The sequence below is a fragment of the Notamacropus eugenii genome, chromosome 7 (genome assembly GCF_028372415.1).
Source record: "Notamacropus eugenii isolate mMacEug1 chromosome 7, mMacEug1.pri_v2, whole genome shotgun sequence".
Classification (NCBI taxonomy): Eukaryota; Metazoa; Chordata; class Mammalia; order Diprotodontia; family Macropodidae; genus Notamacropus; species Notamacropus eugenii.
The window spans coordinates 6154167-6176875 of NC_092878.1; positions in this window are offsets into that span (position 1 = coordinate 6154167).

Here is a 22709-nt window from a genome sequence, read left to right on the forward strand (position 1 = left end):
GCATATGGGTCAGTAATTATCAATGTTCTCTTGCCTGCATTTTAAATAATAATAAGAGTCTCAGTCTCCACTCACCCACCCAACACTCTGGAACCTTCTCCTCCTTCAGATAGTTTGAGACTCAGTCCCTCAACTCCCTCAGAATTATTGCTTAAATATTAATAGGTAGGAAATAGCTACTTACCAAAGTCAGAATCAACTGTATCCAGTAAGCTTTTTGGTTGTTTACAACTTAAGTAAAAATCAACCAAAAGTAGGAAAAAAAGAACAAAGATGAGGACACACTGAGTAGGACTAAAAAAAATGAGGAAAGTATAAACAATGACTAAGGTTATCACCATCCATCATCACAACAAGGAGGCCAAAGGAGTCCAAAAAAATGTCTCAGCCTGAAAAAACTTCTTTTCCTTGTGAAATGGAAGGACATAGCCAAGGCCAGCAGTATTTTCAAAACACTGTCCAAGAAAATGATGAAAAATTACTACATATGTCACATCATGAAACGATGAAAATCAGCATAGAGGAAGATAAGAATACAGAAAGCTTGGAATTAGACCTAGATGATCCAGAGAACCTTCATAAATGAAACTGGTAAGAAGACCAATAAATACATGTGAATTGGGAGATTTGTCAGCATTCCTATAGAAATCTATTCTCATCATTGATGACAATGGAACCACTATATTTGAACTCTAATAACTTAGTTCCCAAATATATAAGAAAGTGTCAATGACATGTAAGATGAAGTTAGACAAAATGATGGCTTAGACCAAATACATAGGAAAAAAATTGGTGCAGAATGTGACACAGTCTTAGAGGTCTTCAATTAAATAACCAATGAGCATTTATTAAATATTTAATATGTGTCATGCACTGTTCTAGGTTCCTGTAGATACAAAGACAAAAATACAAAACAACTTCCATTCTTAAGGATATTCTATTCTACCAAGGAAAACTATGCATACATATTTGAGTACATACATAGGAAATATAACAGGGTAATTGTATTTAACTCTGGGGTTGATTTTCAAGATATTGTATTTTAGAGGGGAAGACAGCGTTTTTTAAGGTATTATTAAATACATACATCCCCAAGGAAAAAGACATTTGAGAAGATATTGCAATTACTAATCCATATGTATACCTTCACATCTCTATATAATCTTAACGAGAATGATCTATGTTCCCATCCCTGATGAAAATATGAGATGAGAACAAGCAAAGTTTCAGAGACATTTCCATAGTAGACCACATCTTCACTGTCATAAAATTGACAGAGAGATGCAGAGAATGCAAGATCCTATGGTTTTTTTTATTTGTTGATTATGGTACAGTATTTGATTCAACAGAATAAAATATAGCCCTAAAGGCTCTCTTCCACCAAGGAGACTCCCATGTACATGTTAAGATCATAAAAGATTCTTTGAATGCAGAGATTATTTTCTTCAATGATCCTCTAATTATCAATATCAGATAAGGTCTAAAACTGGGACATCTTCTCACCCAAGATGTTTCCAAGTCATAGAGTCTATCCTGTACAAAGCCCAAAAGGAGAATGGATTACCTATAGATGATGAAACTCTCCAGATGCTGGTGTCTGTAGATGATATTGTGTTGATTATATTGAACCCTAAAATAATAAAGGACACCATCAATGAGATCCATGGCCAAGAAGAAACCAAGCAGATGAAGAGTACATATTATCTAAGATTATTATATTTATATATGGGTAGACCAATCATTGAGTGCATCTATCAGTGTGTGTGTATGTGTATGTGTATGTGTATGTGTATATCAGACACTGAAGACAGACAACAGGCTCAGGATTAAGTGAGACAGATCATCATTCCCAGGAAAATACATCTTGTTTTCAATGGTACCAACTTGGTCCCTGATCATTTTTTTCAATGGCAATATTGTCCTAGTGATTCTGGATGGCTGACAATTATGAAACATTGGGATTTCAGAACAACCAACATTGCAAGTGACTCAAGAGGAAATGGTAGTTATCTTCAGGCTGGAGCACATTACCAATATATACATTAGAAGTGGCATTAAAATGAATACTTTTGATTGTATGAAATTGAAAAGGTTTTGCATAAAGGAAACCCACCCATCTAAGCCAAGAAGGGAAATTGTCAACTGAAGAAACTCTTTGCATCATGTGTCTGTGGTAAGGGTCTAATATCCAAGATATATAAAGAATTAATATAAACATAAATGACCAAGAAGCATTTGCCAAATAGATGAATAGACAAAAAATTTGAAGAAATTGTTCACAGAAGGTGAATTATAGCTTATTACAACCATATGAAAGATCGCTTCAAATTGCTACTAATAAGAGAAACATAAAATAAAAGAGCTCTGAGTTTGTCCCCCATACCTGAGAAATTGGCAAATTCAATAAAACGTAAATAACTAGTGCTAGAAGGGCTGCAGGAAGCCTGCGCCAAAAGTGACGCCCTTGCTTCTCACATACGATGCTTCCTCTCCTTCCCACTTGCCTGGAGTGCATCACTTCCTTACCTCTGTCTTATTAAATCCTTCTCTCTCCTTTTAAGATGCAGCTCAAGCACCATCTTCTGAATGAAGCCTTCCTTGATTTCTCCAATGGCTAGTGCCCTCCCTCCCTCCCAGACTACTTTAGATACGCTTGTATTTGTTTATTTCAGATTTATCATCTTTATCCCATATACTTACATATGTACTTGTTTTCTGCCTCATTAGGCTATAAGTTCTTTTGGAGCTGGGGCTGTTTCATTCTTTATACTTGAATAGGCTGAACTTAGCACAGTGCTTGGCACATAGTAGGCCATTATAAAATGCCTGTTAATTGGTAGTTGCATCATAAATGTTTGATGAATTAGATGAAATAGAATAGAAACAAATTTAATTTTTCCTTAAACTAACAGTTTATTTATTTAATAGTTGACCTCAAGATAATTTTGATTGAATGGGGCAAAGTAATAACCTGAGCCTGTGCATAAGCTTATTGGATTAAAGCTAACTGTTGTATTTTTAAGAACCATCTTGATGTGCTGAGATCCCTTGAGAGGGATGGTTAAGTAAAGAAGCCATTAGTTTGAGAGCGAAGGTAGCCTCTGAGGGACAGTTTATAGACTTCCTTATCACCAAAGAACATTAGCTGGGGCAAAAATACTGTAAAAGCCTGTACTTGTATGTAGCTGTGCACCTGCGCTTACTCTTAGAGGAATTGGGGAAACAAAAATCAAGGCTATGTCTCAATGATTGCTGAGACTGAGCCTTTGTAAGTCTACACAAAGTTGGGTTTCTGATACGCTTCATTTATTGAGACATCACCTCAATAACCATTTGTTCAATGCATACAGATAACCCCTAATGAACTTTTACAAAAGTAATCAAAGCATTCTTCCATTTCAGAAAACATTGTCACAGAGCAAATAGAAATGCCTTATTTGAAGATAGTAGAACAAGCCCATGCTTATCTGGCTCCATGTCTCCTCTCTGTATACCTCAGATTTGGAGGATTTCTGTAGCTTTATAAAATCAAAGCTAAAGATGGGTAGATAAGCACAAAATATTTAAATTGCCTCAGTAAGGCTGTTAGAGGAAAATTGGGAACAATATTTTGATTGATTCCGCACAACAAACAAATTGCACTGATAGGCTTTTAAATTGCTACTATCATGATCTTTAGCAATTGTATAGCGTAAATCATTAGTCAATCAAGCGCTCAATACACTGGGTGAGCTAGGATAGAAATAGCCTGGCGATGATAATTAGGTGAAAGCAGTATCATTGCATGAAAATGAATGCAGCACTTGGAACAATCCTGCTGTTATGTATTGCTGTCTGGGTTCCAGGGCTATGGAACCAAGAAAATTTATCTCATTCAATTAAGATTTACTACAAATTGCTGATATGCATTTGGACCCCAGGTAGGTTGTGGTATATGAGAATACGGAATATCATTTTCTAAATATGAGAGTTTTGTTGTTATTACATTACGTTTTAGTTGCTGATAAAAATGAGCGGAAACTCCAATTCTAATTCCCAATCTTTGCTGGTCTATCACAAAATCTCGTATTGTGGTTGCCAAGAAATAATGAAATTCAGTAAGTCTAAGTAGAGAGAGACACTAACTACGAGTTAGGCAGGGGTGAATTTGCAGATGTTTGGCAATCAGCTCTCCAGAAAAAAAAAAAGTACCCATGGCACCCTTTTAGGGTTAACCTGCATTATTAATATTTTCTCTGTCAGTTTCTTTAGTCTAGACAACCAACAAAACAATAAATCAAACTGTCATTTTTAGTGTTTGCCAATTTCTGAAGTATAAATGCTCATACTGAAAATTTACCAATTAGTCCTAGCTACCTTGTTTTCAAGCAGGCTCCAATCCACTCCTGGAGTCTGATGACTCAGTCTCTAGACCTGCCTCCGATATTCATTCCCTGTATGAGTTTGTGGAAGTGCTTACCCTCCAGACTTCTACACCTCCTTACTAGCCTGGAGATACCTCTGAGCTCTGGGAACAATCTCTACTGATCAGTGAGTCTCTGTCTTGTGAGGAGCCCCAACCAGTTCCACTCATTCCCTTGACTGCTCAGCCTTCTCACCAGAAACCCTGTTTCACTTCCCCTGTAGTTACTGTCTTTACTTCTCTTTACCCCTTTCCAGATCACTTTTGTGGGTTTTTTTTCCCCTGTATTTAAATATAAATTCTGATAAAACAGGGACTCTCTTCTTTTATTGTATTTGTATACCCAGTGCTTAACATGGTACCCATCATAAGTACTTAATAAATGTTCTCTCACTCTGTCTCTGTCTGTCTGTCTGTCTGTCTGTCTCTCTCTCTCCCTCTCTCTCATATAGCAGGAGGACTAATCCTCCTGTGGTCAAATCTGGCCTCAGAAACTAATTTACTAGCTGTGTGGTCATGGACAAGTCACTTAACCCTGTTTGCTTCAATTTCCTCATCTGCAAAATGAGCTAGAAAAGGAAATGGCAAACCACTGCAGTACCTTTGCCTAGAAAACATCAGATGGGGTCATGGAGAGTTTGACAACACTGAAATGACTGAATGACAACAAAAATCTATTTCTCTAGCTTAGCCTCAGTTTCCTTCTAAGTTTTCTTTTGTTCTCTATTGTACACTTTAAAATTTTTTTTAAACATTTTTAAAATTAAAAAAAATATTTTCTCTCTTCCTCTCCACCTTGTCCTAGAGAAGGCTACAATTAAACACAACTACACACATACACACACACACATGCACACAAAGAGAGAGATATGTGTATGTATGTGTGTAGGGGAGTATATAAAACCATACTATACATACTTCCATTTATCATTTCTTTCTCTGGAGGTGAATAACATCTTCCTTCATAGGTCCTGTATAGTTGGTCTCAATATTTTTGATTTTCAAGATGAATTAGTCATTCAAAGTTGTTCTTAGGACAGAATCACTATGTACACTATCACTTTAATTACTATCACTATGTACAATGTTCACTTGGTTCATGTCACTGTTCATTTCACTTTTCATTATTTCACGGAAGTCTTTCCATGTTTGTCTAAACTCAACTAGTTCATTATTTCTCATAGCATGGTAGTGTTCCATCACTCATCCAATTCTTCAAAATCGTTTTAGGCCCAGCAACATGCCCTGACAAAGTGGCCTTTTCCTACCTTTCCAGTCTTCTTACATTTTATTTCTTTCAACCTTCTCTACAGTTCAACAACACTGGTCTTCTTCTGTTTCTTGAATCTGATGTTCTCTCTCCAATTCTGTGCCTTTTCACTGGTTCTCCCTCATACCTAGAATGTTCTCCCTTCTCATCTCAAACTAGGATACTAGTTTCCTTCAAGACAGATTAAATCCCACCTTCTTCCAGAAATCTTTCCCAATCTCCCACACTGCCTTCCCTCTGAGATCACCTCCAATGTGCCCTATATATAAATATCTTATATGTACACTTTTTTTTTCTTTTGCCGGTTATGTCTCCAATTAGAACATGTACTGCCAAGGATAGGGACTGTTTTTACCTTTCTTTGTATGGCCAGTGCTTAGCAAAGTGCCTCTCACATTGTGCTGAATAAATGCTTACTGACTAACTGACTATGTGTAAGGTAGTCTACTATAAGCTGAGGGATAAAGACAAAAATACTTCCTATCTTTGAGTGTAGGGAGACACACACGTAAACAAAATACAAATTAAGAATAAGAAGAGAAAATAAGAATAAGAATTAGTTAATTAATTTAAAAATAAAGAAAAAATAAGAGAATGAAATAGTATGAAATCAAGAAAGTTCTTGAGATGAAGAGGGATCACTTCCAAATGCAGGGAAGTCTTACTGAGGAAGTAGCATTTAAGTTGGGCTTTAACAGAAGGGTGAGATGTCAGTAGACAGAAATGGGGAGGGGAGAAGTGATTCTAGCAGTAGAAAACAGTTTAACCAAACAAGGGGAGGTAGGGAAAGAAAGGATAGGTGGGGCACATGATAAATAATTCATTATTGCCATAGCATGGAAAATATGGCATGAGCTAATATGGGAATAAAGCTTGGAAAATAGAGCAGAGCCAGATTATAGAAACACTGAATGAAAAGGTAAGAAATTTGAATTTTATTCAGGAGATAATTGGAGGCTGCGAGTAGATGGCAAGGAGGAGAGAGAGAGAGAGAGAGAGAGAGAGAGAGAGAGAGAGAGAGAGAGAGAGAGAGACAGAGAGACAGAGAGAGACAGAGAGAGAGACAGAGACAGAGACAGAGACAGAGACAGAGACAGAGATACAGAGAGAAAGAAAGAGAAAGAGAGAGAAAAGAAGAAGAAAATGAGAATGGTCAGAGTACAATGACATAATCAGAACTGTGCATTAAGTTTAAGTTGATTAATATGGAATTTGTTTCTATGAGTGGTGAAAATATACTTGTAGGACTTCTTATGACTCCGAATTTAATCTAAAAAAAATATAAACAAGCACATAGTAGCTAAGGAATCCACATGTGTTGACAGATATTAAAAATCAAAATGGTGCATGTCTCTCGTGTAGAGCATTTTTAGGTGGATTGTCCAAAATTCAGTTTCTGCCTTTTGAAAAGTTTTATTAAAGATTATTTTCCAGAGTGCTTTTCTTCCCCCAGTCTAAGTTATCAAAGTCTGGATCCACCTAATACCAAAACATCTGGATGGTAGCATATATTTTGTCTACATGACATCTCCAATATATATAGAAGGTATAGAAAAAGGCCCATAATTTGAACAAAATAAGAGATGTCCCTTGGTCGAAGAAAGAAGCAATTCAGGTCAATTTTCTAGCAGATAATTTGAGCAGATTCTCATTTTTTAAAAACACCTACTGATCGTTGCTCAGCAGGATCCAAATAATGTCAGTGCCATTCTATAGGACTGAGCAGCAGGGATAGTTGCAAAATCGAATCTTCTAACACAATCGATGACCATCACTTATCTTCCAAAGGCTCATCTGGCTAATCAGATCTCCTCATTTTCCTCTATTCTGACTTGCAATCATGATTCTTATTAGCTGGCACCAAAGCACAGGACTTTCCTTTTACCCACTTTCCTTACAATTAGCATCAAAGAGAAATAAGTGGCTCATAGTCACAGATAAAAAATTAGCCAATTACACACTGAAACTGGGACAAACAATTAGGTCAATATAATTGACTGAGATATGAAATAAGACCCATAAAAATGAAGACAATTTGCAGCAACTTGGGGCTTCTGGTCACTCCAGAATCTCACACTTTGTCAAACTCTCATCCTTTCACAGAACTGGACAAATAAATTACTATAATTGAAACCTATCTACCAATGGTATGCCTTCTACAACTCAGCGCCACAATTTTCAGAAGTGGATGATGATCTATGGGTATAACTTTGTCACCACTAAAAACTTTGCTTCATGGGCATCTCCATTCCCAGAACAATTCTGTTGGTATATACTTTTTGATTTCCTGGCACGTATTTTAGAGGAGAAAAATGTGAACATTTTAAATACTGGATACTAAACAGAGTAGAGTCAGTGTTGGCAGACAAGGGTGAATTGTTTAGCTCAGACATTGCTTCTGAATAGTAAGGCAACCAGACTATAGCCATTCTACTATCAATCAACTGATTGATCAACAAGTATTGTTTTGGGATTTTGATTTCGATGTCAAAGTTTTTGTTATTATCTTTTGTTTTTATGTCACTGTCCTTTCTGAACTGATCCTTTGCCACTGCTGTACCTCACATGCCATTCCTTGTAACGAAAAAGAATAATTAATAATATTTATAATATGCCTACCTACTACATCCCAGGCACTGTGCTAACACTATAAAAGTATTGCCTCATTTGAGAATAACAAAATTGATATAACCTCTGCCCTCAGGAAACGTACGTTCTATCAGGGCTGATGTATGTTTATATAAGCAAATACAAAATGGATAAAAAGTAATTGGAGAGAAGGGTCACTAGCATCTGGTGGGAATTAGAAAAGGAAATCCTCATGTAGAAGATGGCATTGGATTATCACATAAAGCTTTGATCCATACCCGTGATAGCACTTTGAAGATTATCCATGGAGATCAAGGAGACCAGATATGGTAAACCAGACTGATGGACTTCTATTTTTCCATGGTCTTGTTTTGACTGATTGGGCACAGTTTCCATTTTGACTTGAAGTTCACAGATGGGGGATGCTCGATGCATTCCAATTCGTATGATATTTTTATGGGACTATAAAATGAGCCACCATTATTTAACTGGAGCTTCTGTCCTGGAGGTAATAAGCAATAATCCTGATTCTCCCCTGTGTCTGAATCACTCCCTGGTAGTAAGTTAGGTCCTTAGAAGGGCCTATTAACTATTTAAGGCCACTTAAGGTACCATTTAGTCCATTTCTCCAGCATTAATGCACCAAGAGCCCTGCAGGCGCTGAAGCTGGGGAATGGAGCTGGTCATCCTAAGGGGAGCTAGGGAACCACCACTTTGATATAGCCTCTAACTCAACACCACCTTTGATAATCCATAGCTACTCCCTCTTCAGGGGCTGCCTGAGTGGAATGGACCCCATGCAGCCAGGACCACTCTAGCTATACATCAGTGAGACATTGCATAAATCATGTGGGGAAAAGTAATACTTCACGTTGATGTGGCTCTTTGCTCAAGAAGACCCTGTGAATAAAGAGTTGAAAGTGTTAATGAACTTTGGTTTATAGATTAAGGAATCTAGAGCAACCATTTCTGTAGCATTTAAGTGGAGAGAGGGGTGAGGGTGGGGGAACAAAAAAAAAAAAACGGAACGTAAACTCATGGAGAATAGGGATTATTTAAGTCTGTTCTTTCACTCCCAAAGCCCAACACCAGGCCTGGTACGCAGAAAGCCCTTAATAAATACTTATTGATTAATTGACTGAATGTCAAAATCTTTGGCACCTAGATTTCACAATATTTTTTGTAAAGATTTGACTTGTATCTCACCATAACAAATGTGTGGCGGGGGGGGGGGGGGGAGTGGGGACAGATGGGAACAAGAATTTATTAAATACCTGCTGAGTGACAGCTACTAGGCTTGACAGTTTACAAATATCATCTCATTAGATCTTCATAACAACCCTGGTAGGTGGATACTATTTTTATCAATCCCATTTTGTAGTTGAGGAAACGAGGTTAATTGACTTGTCCAAGGTCACTTGGCTATTAAATGTCTGAGACCAGATTTAATATAAGATCATAGACGATACCAGCGTAATACCACTGTTGATATTCTTGAGTTTGTCTTTCCTCTGAGCCCAAGGGAGCCCTGACATAGAAGTCTGAGACTCAAAAAGTAGACTAATGTCTTCTGCCTTTCTCTCACCCTATTTTGAGCCAGGACTTGGGGACCCAGTATAACAAATATACAAGCTAATCATAGAATTTAGAGCTGGAAGGAATCTTACACATCATAGAGGAAACAGACATATTACAGAGTAATATATCAGATTTTTAAATAAATTGCCCAGAATTGATATATCTGAATGTGTATTGATCCATCATAAGTAGTCACCTTGGGAAGCAGTACAATTATTCCAGCTATGTCCAATAGCCAGTTCATTACTATTGTTTAGAATGTTTTTGGTGTTCCATTTTGGACCTAGCTTCAGTGATCTTGGGGCATTCTTTTGAATGTATTTAATTTTCTATGTATGTGTTATCTGGACTATCCCACCACCTCCTTCATTGCAAGTTCTTTGGGGGGAGAAATCGTTACATTTTTATCTTAATTTCCCCAGCAACTAACACAGATCCTGGCATGCACAACATGCCTATGGAATGGATGGATAGATGAATGAATTATAATCCAGTCCCTTCATTTTATTAATAGTGATAATAAAAAACAGAACTGGCAGCTCAAGGAAACTGAGCGGCTTACCCATAGTCATCTAGATCAGGGCTTCTTAAACTTTTTCCATTCAAACCCTTTTTTGGTTTTTGGATGGGTTTGTTGGCCTGAGGGCATGTGCAATGCAAAATGCACCTGCTTGGTGTTCAGAACAAAGGCTGCAGCATGGACAAGCTCTGTCAGAAGCACCTCAGATTCATTACATATTTGATTTTTAATTAATATTTGGTCACTACATCTTCAGAAACCATTTACTTGCTGCCAATTTTTTCATGACCCCATGTGAGGTTGTGACCCACAGTTTAGAGAATAAGTGATAGTCAGAATTCTGTATCCATGCCCTGACTCCTAATCCAGGGTGTTTTCCATTACACCATACTGCCCAGAAAGAAGACTCGATCGATAAATATGTATTAAGTGCCTACTATGTGCTGGGCACTGTGTCGAGAATAGCTCACCATTCATGTAGTGCTTTGCAGCTTTAACAGCCTTTTCTTCAGAATAGTTTCTGAATTCAGTAGTGAAAGTATCCTAAGCTTCACGTTGGAGACTGAGGAACCAGGCACTCAGAGAGATAAGGGCAAGTCCAAGGTTTCAGAGAGGTATGTGACAGAGCCAAGGCTCAAGCCTAGGTTGTCAGACACCAAATCCTACACTCCTTCCCCCTGTAGTGAACCATTTCTCATGATAAGTGTTCACATCTCTATGGCCCTGAGCTCTCCATTTGGCTCTCAGTTTAATCATCTGAGTGGATGTGGGTAATTAGGACACACAATTAGCCTTGAGCCATATGGGGGAGGAATCTCTGGAAACCCTCAGCAGTCAGCCAGCAGACTAGAGGAAGGGAGGCTCACCTCAAGAGGCCCATGTGAGGGGTCTCTTGATTGACCAAAGAGCGGAGCCTACCCAGAGCAGAAGAGAAGGGTCTTTGAAATCTTTATTTCCAGCTTATGTAACAAATCCCTGACCCCACTGGTAGCACATGTACTTAAGTGTCACCAGAGTTAAGTTCCGGTACTCTGTTCTCAAAACTGAACAGACCTCTATTATAAGAACCAAAGGAGAATCCCGAGGTCTGTTGGCTAACTTTACTTCCTCCTGAACCTCCTGCTTCCAGCCACAGCTGTGTTTTGTTGGTGTTTTGTTTTTTTTAAACACTAACCTCCAGGCAAAAACCCAACCACAGGTTGACTGCTTTTTCTCTCTCTCTCTGTCTGCCTCTGGATTTGAAAACCAAAAGGAAATTTTAGCCAAATAGCTTTCAGGAATGTATTAAGGGCTGGAATTGACTCATCGCACGGGAGACTTGCTATGAGTTTCTATACTAGTCATAGACTGGGATAGAACAATCATATGTCATTTATGCATGTCTGCCTGAGGTATGGATGGATCAGAATCTGTATCCATGGAATTCTGCTAACCTCTGTGTGGACTGAATGCTTGTATTTCTTTGTGTGACTCAGGCAGACTTTACAATGGCAGTTGGTACTCAATACCATTACTCTATAAGCATTGTGGGAATTTTCTTGTTCCCGTACCTCTCCCATACCCTGATCAGACTCAGTTATATCTCTAACTCATGTCCTTGCCACATCCATCAGAGCCCTGAGCTAGCCTTTGTAATATTTTGAAGATAACCTAGGTCCTTGCACTTGCATGAGTCAGTGTTAATAGAGTTTTCTGTCTTAGCCATTCTGGGAAATAATGAGGCTTCTGTTCCTACCTTCCTTCCCCCAGGGCAGTCTGTAAACATGAGTCTCCTTAGATCTGATTGCCAAAAAAAATAGAAAGAAAAAACAAAACAACAATAAAAATGATAAAAATAAATCCACAATCCTCCTGATAACTGCAGCAGTCTCAGTACCCAGAATAACTTTGGCAAAGGTCCATTGTTCTCCAAGTAGGGCAAAAAACATGGTACCATGCCTCTGGCCTCTACGCAGACAGAGGATGGACTATAGGTATAAAATAAGGCATATATTTACAGAAAATACCATTAAAATGTAAACATGTTTTGCTTGACTAACCTTTTGTTTGCACCTAGCACAGTGCCCGGAACATAGTAGGTGTTTAATAAATGCTTACTGACTCACTGTCATAGGGAAATTAGCTATGTGTATGTAAGGGGAATTGAGAAGGAAGTAGGAAAGCAGGAAAACAGCAAAAGGAAGGGAAGAAAGAAAAAAGTAGTTAATTTGAAAACATTTTAAAAATACACAAACAAGGCCAGAGTGGGGTTCAAAGTGGGACATATACAAGCATAGAAATGTTGATATTACCATGTTCAATTTAATATATTTTAAAAGGACCCAGCTGTATTGAACCGATCTGTGGTTTTATGTACAATCCCATTTTCTGGCTGTCTTTGTACATCAAATGTCCATACATGTTGATGGTTTGTCTTCTTGTTCATAAGGTTTAAAAATTTCTTTTTAAAGTGCTGAACAGAAGGTCCAGACTGGAGGAAGACAATGCTGTAGGAACCTTACAAGTCAGACCTGGTCACTGGTCTCCATTACTCTTCCACCAGAAACTTCAACAACTATAGGTTAGCTGTTGTATGTAACAATATATAAGTATAGCAGCATGGGTTCAGAGCCCACTCACTAGCTTCTGTGGGGTTTGCAGCGTTTGGGTTGGGTGTCATCTCTGTCCTTCAGAAACAGGAAAGACAACAGAGGTCAGCATTTCCCATAACTCCTTCCCCCTGCCTCTTGTTGACTATTTTTGATACTAGCCCCCCGCAAAGGGTTTTTGTTTTTTTTTTTTTAGTACAGTAGCTTTGTATGACTTCTCTCCCCACATTCTATGGTCCAGTCCTATTGCGTCCTTGTTTCCTCTTCACACACAAATGCTCTGTTACTTCTCCATACCTTTGCAGGGACTGGCCCCCATGCCTTTAATGTACTGTCTTCTGCTCTCCACCTCTCAGAATCTCTGGTTTCTTTCAGGATTCAGTTCAAGCTCTATCTTCAACATGAAGTCATTCTTGATCTTCCCCCCACCCCTATAGGATTAATCTAAAGGCATACTTATATATTTCCTCATTAATTAATAAAGTTTCAGCGTCTCTAACAATTAACCAACAAGCTAAGAGATCCACCCAAGTTCATCAAATATTTATTTAATAAGATAAAATCTCCTTTCCTAAATAGTAATTACTCCTTCTCCTCTTCCTCCTCCTCCTCCTCCTCCTCCTTCTTCTTCTTCTTCTTCTTCTTCTTCTTTTCTCTCTCTCCTCATCTGTGTCATTTTCTATGTCTCTATGTATATGTATGTATAAATATGTGGATAAATTATTCTCCCAGAATGAAAAATATTAAAGTAACTTAATATACAATTTATTAAATGTGAAATTAACAATAAAACAAAAAGATAAAGAATTATTTGCAATATTTTGTCTGTGCATGATAACAACCAGATATCCCATCCCCTCACTGTGACTATAGAAGATTTCTCTTTATAGTTCTACACTATTGAGTTCAGTTGGGATGATGAAACCTCTTCTTAAGAATTCTCTTTAGATCTTTTAAAGATAGATTACAATCGTTTCATAAAGAAAGAATCCTTTATATCCTCAGGGTCTCTTCAACCATGACGGAGAAACAGACTCATCACAGATGATTCTTCATTAGAATAATAATTAAAATGTGATCTCTAGATTTCATAACCTTTTTTAAAGATTTGCTTTTTTTTTTTTTTTTACACAGTACCTGGAACAGTAGATGTTTGATCAGTTCTTGTTGAGTGACTCACTGATTGATAGCAAACGAGTTCAGTGATGACTTGCAGGACCTGACCCACTGAAGATAACTTCCACCTCATCTTCTGGTGACTGGTCTCTCCATCTCTCATCAGTAATGTGTGTGTCTTGCCCCTGTCCAGGGTTGTTGCTGCTTGCCTAGGGTCAGCATGCACTTTCCTTCATGCACTAAGAGTAAGTCCCTACTGACCTGGGTATGTTTGTAAAGGGCTAAAGAGAATCAAGCCCTGGTTCAGGCCTTTGTTGAACCACTAATACCACTTGAGATGTTGATGTGTGTCAGGCCAGTCATTTCTTATTCTTCTGTCTGTGTTATCCTCTTCTGAGGCTCCAGTCTTATCTCCTGACGGAGAAGGGGCATGGATGGCAATACCTCTTGAGAGGTTGTCTCTACGCACAGGGTTTAAGTAAGATTGGTTTGGCAACAAAATGTAAGGCAGATTAGAGAGAGGATATATTGGAGCCATAGAAACTGTTTAGGAGGTTATTCATGTACTGTAAAGGAGAGTGAGCGGCAGCAGTGGAAAAGGAAAGAAGGTAGGACATTTCTATGGCTTTTGTAAGGCTTAACCAACTGTGGTTCAGTCTATGTCACTTAGGAAAATCATCCTGCTGATCTTTTATCTTCTTTTTCTGTGACTTGGCTGAATTGGAATTAATATCTCACCAGATGATACATGAAAGAGTACTTTCTGTTTTGGAACTTGAAAGAAGAGCTAGAGGAAATGCCTTGGGTTGGTTGGTTTGTTTTTACGTGCAAAGATACATTTAGGAATTATTTGCATGCCCATAGCAAATCGTTGACTATGAAGAATTCATTACTATTACTAAAGATTAGTAATACTAGCACTTCACAAGTAGGGTATGGAGCCAGGAGTGGGAGTAAAGGTGCCAAACACTAAGCTGGAGGTGTTAAGAGGTTGAGAGACAGTATGGTATAGTGATGGCAGCACTGGACTTAGAGTTAGGAGAGACCTGGATCTGACTGCCAACTAGCCATGACTGAGGACAAAATGTGTCTACTAAATCCAATTCCATAACCATGTATTAAGAGACTACTTGAAGCAAAGCACTCTCCTAAGTAGCCCAGTGGATAGAGTGCCAGACCTGGAGTCAGGAAGACCTGAGTTAAAATCTGGGCTCAGATACTTATTATGGGCAAGTCACTTAATCCTGTTTGCCTCAGTTTCCTCATCTGTAAAATCAGCCAGAGAAGGAAATGGCAAAACACTCCGGTACCTTTGCTTAAGAAAACCCCAAATGGGGTCACAATGAGTTGGACACAACTGAACAACAACATACCAAGTACTGAATGCAAAAAGACAAAAATAAAATTGTCTTCAAGGAAATTATATTCTACTTAGGAGACACATACACAGATAAAGGAACATAAAATGCATACACAAAATACAGAGTTATTTCATGAGGTAGAGCATGAAGTGGGAAGAATCAGGAAAAACTTCAGTTGAAGGTAGACTCCTAAGCAGCGTCTTGAAGAAAATTAGAGACAATGAGAGGTGAAGGTGAAGTAATGCATTATAGACATGAAGGACCACCTGGACAGGGGTATGAGGGTGGCAGATGGAAAGTTTGTCATGTATTAGGGGACAACTAGCAAGCAAATCTGGCCTGAATGGAGAGTACATGAAAGAACATAGAATGAAACAAGGCTAGAAAAATAAATGGGAGCCAGATTGCAAAGGCCCTTTAATGTCAGGCTACGTATTAACTTCAATCACGTAAGCTCTCTGAGGCTGTTTCCCTGTAAAATAGGAATGCCTGGGACACTCAAAGGACCTCCCCCAGGTTCTCCTGTCTTGTTCCCTCGAAGTCCTGGCTCTGAAATATCTCATCTTTCCTGCAGAGAAATCCACATCTTCCATGTAGATGAGTAATAGGTCAGAAAAAGGCACGGAAATAATCTTAGCAAAAGCACCGAAGTCATCATCGCTTCTAAGCGACAACACTCTTAGGTTTTTCTTTGCACACACAACAAACCCAAAGTCTTAGATGGGCTTTGAAGCACACCTTCACATAGAAGCCTGAGCAAAGAAATCTTCTGTGGGTTTATAAAAGAGAGACAGAAAAACTGAGACCCTCTGGCCCTATGAGAGACCCTTTGAGGTAGTGGATAGAGAGCTGGCCTCAGAACCAGCCAGACAGGGCTCCAATCCCACTTTTGACTCGTACCTGGCTCTGTGACCCTGGGCAAGTCACTAAATGACTCAGTACTCTAGGCAACTCTCTAAGATGATAGATGAGTGGGGAAGTACTGACTTGCTTTGGTAGGGTGAGTTCCTTACATCAATGAAATAACAGGTTCTGTCTCTGCCCCCATACTCTGCCAAAATTCATTTATCCCTATGCAACCTAAACAATAATTTAGTCAGGGGTGTGCTGGAGCCAACATGAACCAGCTTTTAGGAAAAGGTTGTTAAATTTTCAGTATGCGCATTTGAACCTTGGAAATTGGCAAATCCTATAAATCAGGATTTTATTTATTGTTTTGGACTGTCTAGACTTAAAATGATGGAGAATATGTTAATGCAGATTAAACTTGAAAGTGTGTTCTGTGTACTTTTTGTTTTGTTTTGGAAATCCAATTGGTAAACATTTACCAGTATATCCCTGAATCCAATTGTCATCCATGTAGCCCCACCCTCCTCAGCTCCCATCTAGTAGTATATGAAAAATAAAAGATGGAAGAAATTTGGAGGTGTCATCAGTATTCTACTAATTGTTGTGTGACAATGAATCATGCAACTCCACAAGTATACAAAGTATTAAAAATAATTATCACCCAGAAGGCTATAATGTGATAATAAGTAAGGAACTTTGAAGAAAAACCAAACTAGAAGTTGTCCTCAGGAAAGTTAGCAAAAGAAAGGTGAGGGGAAGTGATACATAACTGACATGATCCAATGGCATCTTCATGCTATGAGGAGCACTGTGCCTCCCAGCACATTGAATGGACTCTCTGTATGAGAGTTCATATGAATATATGAACAAAAACCGTACAGGATGACATGCTCCTTGCGATGTATTAAGGAGGCAATGCCTTGGCAAACATTGGGTCTGAAAGAGCCTTGTCCATCCCCACCTGCCTATTGTGACAGAGTGGACAGAGGGCCAGACTTAGAGTCAGGAAGACCTGGGTTTGAATTCCCTCTAATACACTTAATGGCTTATTGACCCTCGGTGCATTATCCCTTCTTTTCTCCCAGTTTCAGTTTCTTCATGTGTATGATGGTGATAACAATACCACTTGCTTCACTGGATTGTTTCAAGGATCAAATGTGAACCATGAAGTGCTCTGTGAATGCCAGTTCAATGGCTCTAATTACCCACACCAGTGGGGGCTCCAAAGTGATTCTGTGGTACTAAGATTTTCTTGTGACCTGTATTCCATCCAAGGTAGGTCCACAAGGGATGACCAACATAAAAAGAATTAAAAGTTATCAAGAATTGGGGGGAAAGGGGAGAAAGGGGCAGTGATTAAAATAGCTAAAGGATGAAAGGAGAAGTAGATGGAAACTAGAGATACTGGGAATGAGAATACTGAAGTAAACAATGGGGAGCCAATATCTTATCTCTTGTCTCTCTAGTCTGAGAGTATTATACATAAAATAAATCCAGACTGGAATGATTCTTAATCAAAATCTGACCCAGTGCTGAACAATGCAATAAAATGTTTGAATTAGAAGAGACCTTTGAGGGACATTGGACTAGAATTGGTGCTTGGGTTCAAATCCCATCTCAGACACTTAATTTTCCGAATGATCCTGGATAAGACATTTGATTTCTCTATGTCTCAGGTTGCTCATCTAAAAATGAAGGTATTGGCTTTGGTGGTACCTGAGGTCTTTTCCAGCTCTAAACATATGAACATTTTAGACCAATAACCTCATTTTACAGAAGAAACTAAAGACCAGAAAGGTGATTTAATTTGCCCAGGGTCACACATCTAGCTTGTGGCAGAACTGAGATTAGAACTCAGCCCCCACCCCCCAGCCCCGCCCCACTTCCAGTTCTACCTGCTACTATCTGGCACTAGTTCCAAGATCAACTCCTTTTTAAAAAATGACTTTATTTTCATTTGATTTCATTTTATTAGGTATTCTTTGCATTAGCACAATCATTTTTGTCCTGATTGAAAGTTGATTTGCACTTGGGAACACAACAAAAGAGTGGTAAGACTGAGAAGGAAAGGAAACAAGCATTACTAAGCACCAACTGTGTGCTAAGCATTTTACAAGTGTCTCTTTTGAGCTTCACAGCAGCCTTTGAGGTAGATGCAATTATTGCCAAATAGAGGTTAAGTGATTTACCCAGAGTTACACAGCTAGTAAGAGTCTGAGGTTGAATTAGAACTCAGGTTTTCCTGACTCCGGGCCCAACACTGCATCATTAAGCTGCACTTTTTCTAGTGTTCTGTGCTTTTTGGGCCAGCCTGAGACAAGGCTGCTGAAGACCCCTTACCTAAAAATTTAGCCTCACCCACCCTTACTCCAGGTCTTGCAGGCAAGAAATGAGATTTCCATTTCTTTTAGCTTAAAATATATACAACTATATATTATTATAAGCAAAACAAAACCAAACCTGAGGCCCAGAGAATTTAAGCAACTTATCTTAAGTTCTTAGCTCTAAATCTAGATGGGATCTCAGATGCCATTCGTTTGTGCTATTTTTAGCTGTGTCTGACTCTTTGTGACCCCATTTGGGGTTTTCCTGGCAAAGATACTGCAGTGGTTTGCCATGTCCTTCTCCAGCTCATTTTACAGGTAAGGAAACTGAGACAAACAGGGTTAAGTCACTTGCCTAGGGTCACGTTGCTGGTAAGTATCTGAGACTGGATTTGAACTCAGAAACATGAATCTTCCTGACTCTAGGCATGGCACTCTATCCACTGTACCAGCTAGCCTCCCCCACTAGCCCAACCCCTTCATTTTACAGAGAAGGAAGCTGAGGCCCAGGTTGTGTGAGTGATTCATCAATTCAGAGACAGGATTTAAACCCAGATCTTCAGACTCAAGGCCAGAGCCCTTTCTACCACAAGCCACACAATTAAGAAGCAGAAAAGAAAATTCAAAATCAGGTCTTAGGACTTTAGGCCAAAACCAGCAAATAATCCTAGGAATGTACCTCCAGAGGCTTTCTCACTTTCCTTTCTGTCCAGGGGTTGGGGCCAGGGAGTAACAACAAAGACTCAGCAAATAGGATTGGGTGCTTTATCAGATCAGTGGAATTTAGACACATTACAATTTCCCCAGAGTTCTTTCCCCTTATTCCTCCTCTCTACACCCTCCCCTTACTACCCTTCCCTCCTCCCCCCCCCCCCCCCCCATTTTGTGGTTATTTCCCAAGGGAAAAGGAGCTGCTTTATACCAGGAAAATGTAATGGATAAATTTCCTGCCTTGAGAAATTTACATCTTAAGGCCAACGTGTACTTTAGCTCCCCTCAGGCGCTGACAGTGCGTCCCTATGGGAGATGAGATCTTCTCACTTCTCACTTCCGAGAAGCTGATTGTGGCTAAAGCAACAGAATCATCTATTTTTCCTAAAAGCAGGGAAATGATTACCTATAGCCTTAATTTAAATTCCCATTGACAGCTGAGAAACTCTGTTGAGGCTGGAGGGGCCAAGCTGACCTTCACATCTATTGTAAGTGGTAGAGACAGAGGGAAATTTTATTGACCAGAAAGGATAATGTGCATTAGGGAAGCCAAGCAAGGATGGTCTGACCTATTGGAATATAGTGCAGGGTCAAAGGGGACAGGATTAGTGCTCTGCTTTATAGCCAGAGTAAATGCCAATTGTGTGCCTTTGTATCCTTTGTTACAACACATGACTGGCTGCCCCTGCCTTGGGGACACAGAGATGCGGCTCTCTTCTCTGCTTGTTGCTAATCTGTGGAATTGTGAGGAGCTGGCTGCCAGCACTAGCTCTTAAGACAAGGAAAACAGCCAATTGCAACACCAGAAATTCCAGAAATATTATAGGCATATTTGCAGAGGCTTTGCCCTTCAGGGGCATTTCCAGAGTGGGGAAAGCAGGCTGGGAAGAAAACAAGTGATATTTTTCTGTGTTTGCCTCCAAAAAAAAAATGCACTCTCCCCCTCCCCGCAAAGGATCACCCTAGAAACAGACCTCTTTTCTAGGCACAAGGCCCTTTAATATGAGCACTGAAACCTGGAGGTAACAAACTCAGTGTTCTCAAAAATTATGTCTTAGGAAAATCCTATCAGACTGGAAAGCATTCAAATAGATTAGTGTCGTGCTGAAGCTAGAGTCACAGGAACCTGGGTTTATATCCTGCTTCTGTCACTTTCTACCTGTGACCTTGGGTAAGTCACTTATCTGGGCCTTAGTTTCCTCATTTGAAAAATGAAGATTTTAAGCTGGATGGCCACTAAAGTTCTTTCCAGTCATAAACCTATGATCCTATGATCCTCCCCTTATTGCTTACTACCTGTATGTCCTTGGACAAATTACTGTAATTTTCTAGGTTTCCATTTTCTCTTCTATAAAATGAGAGGATTGGGCTAAGAGATCTCTGAGTTTTCTTCCAGCTTTAAGCCCACCATCCCTATAAATACAGCCCTGGCCAGTCTTCAAAGGAAGGATTCTAACCAAGGAAAAGTCATAATACTAATAATTATACAATTAATAATAATAATATTATAATAATTAATAATTATACAGTTACTAATAATTAAAGAAATGTTAATTAAAGCAATGCTGAGGTTCTACCTCACAATCATCAGACTGATAAATATATATCGCAAAAAGAAAAACAGCAAATATTCAAGGAGTTATGGAAAATAGGCACATTAATGCAGTGTTCATGAAAATGTCAATTGGTCTAGACATTCTGAAAAGCAATTTGTAACTGTGCTCAAAAAGTCACTAAACTGTGCATAGCTTTTGCCTAGCAATATGACTGCAAGGCCTGCACCCCAAAGACATCAAATAAAGAGGAAAAAAGACACATATACAAAAGTATCCATAGCAATATTTTTTCCCTAATAGCAAAAAAACCTAGAAACTAAAGGGATTCCCATTTAGTGGAAAATAAAATGAATTATGATTTATGAATGTCATGGGATACTTTTGTGTTATAAGAAATGACAAAGGGAATGGTTTCAGAGAAATAGAAGAGAGGAAGAGAGAAAAGAAGAAGGAGGAGGAGGAGGAGAGAGAGAGACAGAGACAGAGAGACAGAGACAGATGGAGAGAGAGGGAGGGAGAGAGAGAGAGTCGGAGAGAGAAAGAGAGAGGGAGAGAGAGAGGGAGGGAGGGAGAGAGGCTAAGGGAAAGGGAGAGAAAGGACAGATGGAATCACAAACACAACAGCTTTGAAAGTTACATGTTGAACTAATTACACACTTAAAAAGAAAAGCAAGCCTTACATAATGTAGATGCGTGGTTTCACATGCAGTCCCTTCCTGTTCTAGAATGTCTGTGGAATTGCTCATGTTTTGTTAAATTCAGAATAAAAGAAATATAGATCTGGCGATGGGATGTATGACTATTACATAAGGACAAGCTTACCTGAACTTCCAGGGGCTCATTACTAGGTCAAATCCAAGGTGATGAATTTTCTAACCACAACTCATTCATGGACTGCCTTCTAGGTCAGAGGGATTTCTTATCTACATCAGAGCACCACAGTAAGAAAGTCATGAAGAGGCAGTGGGATATGGTAGATAAATTCAGGAGGACCTGAGTTCACCTCTTGCCTCTAATACGTGCTGTGTCCCTGGGCAAGTCTCTAAACCTCTCTGGGTTCATAGATGTTAAACATGCAGCTTGCCAGTATCATGTAACTCATAACACTCCCAAGAGCAACCTGAATCCAATTAAAATGTAATTGGGAAATATTTAACAAAATAAACTAAAATGCACTGTAACAGAGACTATTACATTTGAAAACTAAGTCAATATGCAACACACAGGAATCCTTATGTACGGAGTAGTGGCCCCTACTTCTATTTGAGTTTGACCTCACTGCTCTAGGCAATTCTCAAAAACTCTAGCTTACAGAGAAGGGGCCAACTTGCATTGGCGGAGGAAATTTCCTCACCTGGGAGTCTCCTATATCTATTAAGATGCTTGTTATCGTTGTTAGTACCTTCCCAGCCCAACCTTCACATAGAAATTCAGAAGGGTTTATAGTTTATCGTTCTCTTACACAGATAGAAAGGTAGACACCAGGAGAGGAGTTTTCATTTCTATGTCCTAGGAGTATGTGGAGAGTCACATGGGGAAAGCCTGGTAGCAAATCTTCACCCAAAGGCTGACAAGTGGGTATCTTCCTTGGCTATTGGGACAAGAAATCATAGGAACTTTTAATTAGAAGGGACTTTGGAGGTCATGTGGTCCAACTTCTCATCTGACAATATTTCTCTCTATAACATCCCTGGCCAATGCACACTTCCAACTATGTTGTGTTCTTGGCTTAGTAAAGCAGTCCCTCCTATTGTGGAATGACTAACTGTGCAAAAACTCTTATCTAAATCTACTTCCCTATAACTTCATTCATAGGATCATAGATTTGGAGCTACAAGGGAACTT